The sequence below is a fragment of the Ricinus communis genome, chromosome 6 (genome assembly GCF_019578655.1).
Source record: "Ricinus communis isolate WT05 ecotype wild-type chromosome 6, ASM1957865v1, whole genome shotgun sequence".
Classification (NCBI taxonomy): Eukaryota; Viridiplantae; Streptophyta; class Magnoliopsida; order Malpighiales; family Euphorbiaceae; genus Ricinus; species Ricinus communis.
In genome coordinates, this window is record NC_063261.1 from 652,985 (window position 1) to 658,358 (window position 5,374).

Sequence of the window (5,374 nt, forward strand, 5' to 3'; positions counted from 1 at the left end):
CTTCCTAACGATTGATTATTAAGTTAGCTTTAAGCTTTAATCCACCTCTATTAAGCTTCGTTAATTCTTAATCTGGCAAATTAATTAACCTTACCTCTAAGTGAAAGTTCTTGCAATTAAATTTCCAAACTCAATTAGAAATTCTCAATTGCTAAAAGAATTCTATGAATAATAATCAATACAATCAATATAAAGAAAACTAGATTTATATTATTAATTGCAAAAAGAATACAAGAAAAGAAACTCAACCAATCTCAACAATTTAGTACAAAGTCAACATAGTAAGGAACCCTAGTAGGTTCAGCCAATCTAGCTATACATGATCATGTCTAAAGCAAATAGGAATTCAATTACAATGAAAGAATAAAGAAATTGAAACATATATGCCCCTTTCCTAGAATTGGATGAACAACTCAAAGTCTTGATCTACACTGCAGTTGATCTCTAGAATTGCTTCTTGATTTGCTCCAAAACTCCTCTTCAATTTTCGATCCAAAACCCAGAATCATGAATCTGACGTTCCAAGGTGGAATAAGTCTCTTGGAAGCCGCCTGAAATGCCTGAGACACGTCTAGCAAAATTATAAAGAAAGATGAAAAATCCAAATTGTCAATCCGGAACTCTCTTTTTGCTCGTTCAATTTTATACTATATGCAAATATGGGCGTGTTTGAAGCCCGTTTTCCTCAACACAGGCCGTGTTGGTCTCCAAATGACAAAATGAATTGAAAATGAGCAAGGGCGGTAACACCGGCCGTGTTCTCGACTATAACAAGGGCGTGTTCTTGCCTGTGTTAGCCAACAGGGGTCGTGCTCTAAGGCGTGTTACCCTCAAAAAATGTGCTGCTTCAAAATGCTTAATCTACACAGCCTAGAATTTCTGCACGGGCTCAAACACGGGCCATGTTAACTTCCCAAAAGTCAACCCAAGATCAAACGCCTCTGATTACATCCATTTTCGCCCGAAATTGATCTAAAATTGCTCGAACACTGATGATGGACCTATAAAATCTATGAAATACAAAACGACACAAACACGGTGATCTTGGAATAAAAAAACAATAAATGCTAAGAAAATGCTTAATAATATGCAAGCAAACATGTGTAAAACTATACATATCAGATTCTTTAGAAGAGAAATTTATGTTTAAGTACTTTCCTCCTTCTAAAACTGCTAAACTTAGAAATAACATATCTTCTTTTATGCAATTTGACGATAAATCGATGTACGACACTTGGGAGAGGTACAAGGACCTATTGCGATGCTGCCCACACCATGGACTACTAATTTGGTTACAGGTACAAACTTTTTATAATTGTTTGAATTTAGCTACTAAGAAGATGGTAGATGCAGCTACAGTTGGTTCTTTGAGCAGCAAGACACCAGAGCAAGCCCAAAGCTTGATTGAGGAGATGGCCACAAACAATTACTAGTGGCGCACTACTAAGAGTAGGACGGTACGTCGAGGGAGTGTACACCAATTGGATGCCACTACAGCCTTGGCGGCTCAAGTGGAGTTATTATCTAAGAAACTTGATCAACTCCAGATGCTTGTCCAAGCAGCTCAAGCAAGCTGTGAGTTTTGTCGTGGGCTACATTACAATAGTAACTGTATGTCGGGAGATATGTTTGCTTCCTCTTCTTCATCTAACCATGAATAGGTGGACTATATGGGAAGTCAGTCTAGGCAACATAACAACCCATACAACAACACCTTTAATACGGGATGGAGAAACCATCCGAACTTCGAATGAAGGAACAACAACAACTAGGGGCTACCAAGGTTTTAGTGACCATATCAGCAGTTGCAATAATCTATTCTCCACCTCAATCTCCTCAGACTCAAGAGAAAAAGCCTAACTTAGAGGAGCTAATGATGAAGTTTGTGTCCGTTTTAGAGACTAGATTCCAGCAGACGGACGTAGCTCTTAGAAATCAACAGGCCTCCATTCAGAATTTAGAGAATCAGATAGGCCAGAATTCTAAGATGATGACTGAGAGGCAGCCAGGGACTTTGCCCAGTAATACAGAGTATAACCTGAGAGAGCACGTGAAGGCTATCACTTTGTGATCAAGTAAGCAACTATCTAGTTCTATTCCTATTTCTAATGATGATGATGTTGTGTAGGAAGATTCAGATATGAAAGATGGAGATAGCAAGGTGATGGAGCCAGAGAAGGTAGAGGGCAAGAAGAAGAGTCCTCTGAGGGAATACTAGCCCCCGATCCCATGTCTTGCCAGGTTGAAGCAAGAGAAAGTCGATCAGTCGTTCGGTAAGTTTCTTGACTTATTTATATAACTGCGAGTTAACTTACCTTTTGTTGAAGTTATTTCACAGATGCCCAGGTATGCAAAGTTCTTAAAGGAGATCCTTAGCAATAAGAGGAAGGTAGAGGACTTAGCAATCGTAACCCTAAATGAGGAGTGTTCGGCTATAGTTCAGAATAAATTGCCAAAGAAAAAGCATGATACAAGGAGTTTTATTGTCCCTTGTGTGATTGGTGATTTGATAATTAGTAATGCTTTAGCTGACTTAGGAGCTAGCGTTAATCTAATGCCATACAGTTTGTTTACCAAGTTGGGACTGGGTGAGACTAAACCCACTAGGATGAGCATACAGTTAGTTGATAGGACTGTTAAGTATCCTAGGGGTATTCTAGATGATGTACTTGTTAAGGTTGATAAATTTATATTTCTTATTGACTTTGTGATTATGGACATGGAAGGTGAGAGTAATGTACCTTTAATTTTAGGTCGACCTTTCCTTGCAATGTTTAGGGCTATTATAAATGTTTATGATGGGAAGCTTGAACTTAGGGTAGGGGATGAAACTGTCACTTTTGATTTGAATAGTTCTATGAGACAGTCCTTAGATCATGATGATACTGTGTTTTCTATTGATTTACTTGATAATGTTATTGATACACAGTTGCAGGAAATATTATTTGATGATCCCTTACAAATTGCCTTGCAGGCAGAGAATGAGCATGAGCTATCCAATGAGAGTGTGAAAAGGAGCTTCTAGCTGTTGTTTTTGCATTTGACAAGTTCATATCTTATTTGGTGCTATCAAAGACTGTGGTCTACAGGACCATTCCGCACTCAGGTACTTGTTCAGTAAGAATGATGCAAAGCCTAGACTTATTCGTTGGATTCTGTTATTGTAGAAATTCAATATTGAGATCAAGGATAAGAAAGGTGTTGAGAACTTGGCAGCAGAACATCTTTCTAGGCTAGAAAACCATACTTTGGAGGCACTGGATGAGAGTGTGATTGATGACAATTTTCTAGATGTGTTCTTATGCTCAGTTCCAGTTAATTATGATATCCCTTGATTTTCTAATTTTGCAAACTATCTAGTCGCTAAAGTCCTTCTGAATGGTATGACATTTTAGCAAAAGAAGAAATTCTTTTCTGAATTGAAATACTACATTTTGGGAGGACCCTTTCTTGTTTAAAGTTTGTGCAGATCAAGTTATTCGGTGATGTGTACATAGGGAGGAGATACTCTAGATTTTGAGGCATTGCCATGAAGGACCAATGGGAGGTCATCAAGCTGCAAATCACACAGCTAGGAAGGTGCTAGACTCTGGATTCTACTGGCCGACGATCTTTACGGATGCTAGAGCATTTGTTCAAGTTTGTGATACATGCTAAAGATCAGGTAAACATAGATAGTGGCAGCTTAACAAGTTGGAAGAGTGGCATAACTAAGCATATGGCAACTCCTTAATCTACAAGGAGCATACCAAGAAGTGGCATGACAAGAGGCTAAAGAGCCATTGATCAGGCCGTCCAGCAAGTTTTTCGATATGGCTCAACCTTGTATTGCATCAACAAAAGTAGCTCAAGCATTATGAGTCTAGCTAATTGACTCGGGAAAAAAAGAAGCCCTTTCGGGAGGCACCCCAACTTTTATTTTATGTTTTTGAACATTTTGATCATTGGTTTTGGAACACTGTTTTTCTTCTAGTTTAGTATTCATTTTCATTTAATTTCTTTTTTGATTTTTATATGCCATTTGAGTGTTTAGAGATATGTGGAAGTTAACTTGAATGTTTGACTATTGAAAACTGCAGGAAATTAAGTGTGAAAAAGTGCTGGAAATGAATTCTGAGTTTCAGCACGATCTTGGCGGCTCAGCATGTCTCGTGAGCACACTCGTGCTTGTCAATAGGGGCGTGTTGTGGGCAAGCAAACTGTGTTGATAGAAACATGTGATTTCAGCACGTCTTTTAAGAGTAACACATGTTGTGGACACGACAATGTCAGATAACATGTCCGTGTTGAGGACACACAAACCATGTTGAGCTGAAATGGGTATTCAACACGTTTTTCGCGACTAACACATGTTGTGGACATGATCATATTAGACAACATGCCTGTGTTGAGGACACACAAACCGTGTTAGTAAAAAAATGGACTTCAACATGTTTTCCGCGACTGACATAACACGGGCGAGCTGTGCCATATCGCAAGTACCAAAGTTTTCGCTCTCCTCTCTCTTCGCGTGTATAGGCTCATATCCTCTCCCTCTTTTCCTTTAGTTCTCAAGTGCTTTTTCCGGCAAATCAAGTAAGTTTCTTCCCTTAACTTTGTTCAATACTCTATTTTGGTATGTGATTTTACTCTTTTCCCTAGTTTCTTTAATTATTTCTAAAATTTTTGATATTGTTTCATATTTTCATTAATTTCTTTGTTAATTTTGTTATTTTGTTAAATTCGTCACTTTTGTCGCATTTTATTCGTTGTTTCATTAAATTTCTTATTTTCTTTTTAGGTTGATTTGCTATTATTGTTTATTTTGCTTTATTCGTTACTATTGTTCATATTTTTTATTTTTTCTATTATGCATTTGAATTGCCCAATTGTCGTTGTTTAGTATATTTGAACTTGCTAGATTTTGAGCTGATTTAGTGAATTAGTCACTACACTACTGAATTGGAAATTAACTAATGCAAATGTGTTGAGAATATGTTAAATTGCTATTAAACTGTTGCTATTATTATAATGATTGTCTCTTTAGTGCGAGAATTACTGTTTTAGTAAGAGTTTTGATCAATTTCCATGCAGGCACTATGCCTGAGCAGCGTGAGAGACCCCGAAAGGTGAGGGTCTCCAAGAGAAAGTGTTCAGACCTGATTGACCCACCTACACCTCGAGCACCTGCACCTAGTGCTCTAGCTCCACCCCGGGCTCTCGCTTGACATAGACTTTTACAGTTTCAGAGCCCCACTCACGAGGCTCGTTACTAGCAGCTGCAGTATAGACAGTTAGGCTGTGGGAGATGCATCAATTGGCAAGCATTGGAGATGGTTGGCCTAGCTACTCAGGTTCGAAAGTTACTTCAGACTCCACCTTTTGAGGCCTTCTT

At 38.3% G+C, this 5,374-nt stretch overlaps 1 non-coding gene across 1 annotated transcript; it reads right to left on the reverse strand.

The window, feature by feature from the left end:
• Positions 1-1,175: 1,175 nt before the first annotated feature.
• LOC112534464 lies at positions 1,176-1,282 on the reverse strand. Its single transcript, XR_003078750.2, has one exon. It is a non-coding gene; the product is annotated as a small nucleolar RNA R71 (small nucleolar RNA).
• Positions 1,283-5,374: the final 4,092 nt, after the last annotated feature.